Raw genomic sequence first — 214 nt, 5'->3', positions numbered from 1 at the left:
GATTATAGGCATGAGCCACTGCACCTGGCCCCACTTCCACTTTTTTTTTGTGGTTACACATTCCTTCTACACACATGTCAATATGTTCACATGTTCAAGTCTTGCAGGTGTGAGAGCCATTCTTTGCATGTCTCTGCTCCTGTCCATTCTGTTTTGATGACACAGCTTAACTTTAGCCTGCAGTATTGATAGCTCAGTCTTTGTTTAGCTCTGG

The sequence above is a fragment of the Mandrillus leucophaeus genome, unplaced genomic scaffold (genome assembly GCF_000951045.1).
Source record: "Mandrillus leucophaeus isolate KB7577 unplaced genomic scaffold, Mleu.le_1.0 Scaffold13, whole genome shotgun sequence".
NCBI classification, from domain to species: Eukaryota; Metazoa; Chordata; class Mammalia; order Primates; family Cercopithecidae; genus Mandrillus; species Mandrillus leucophaeus.
Note: the sequence above shows the minus strand (reverse complement) of the source record.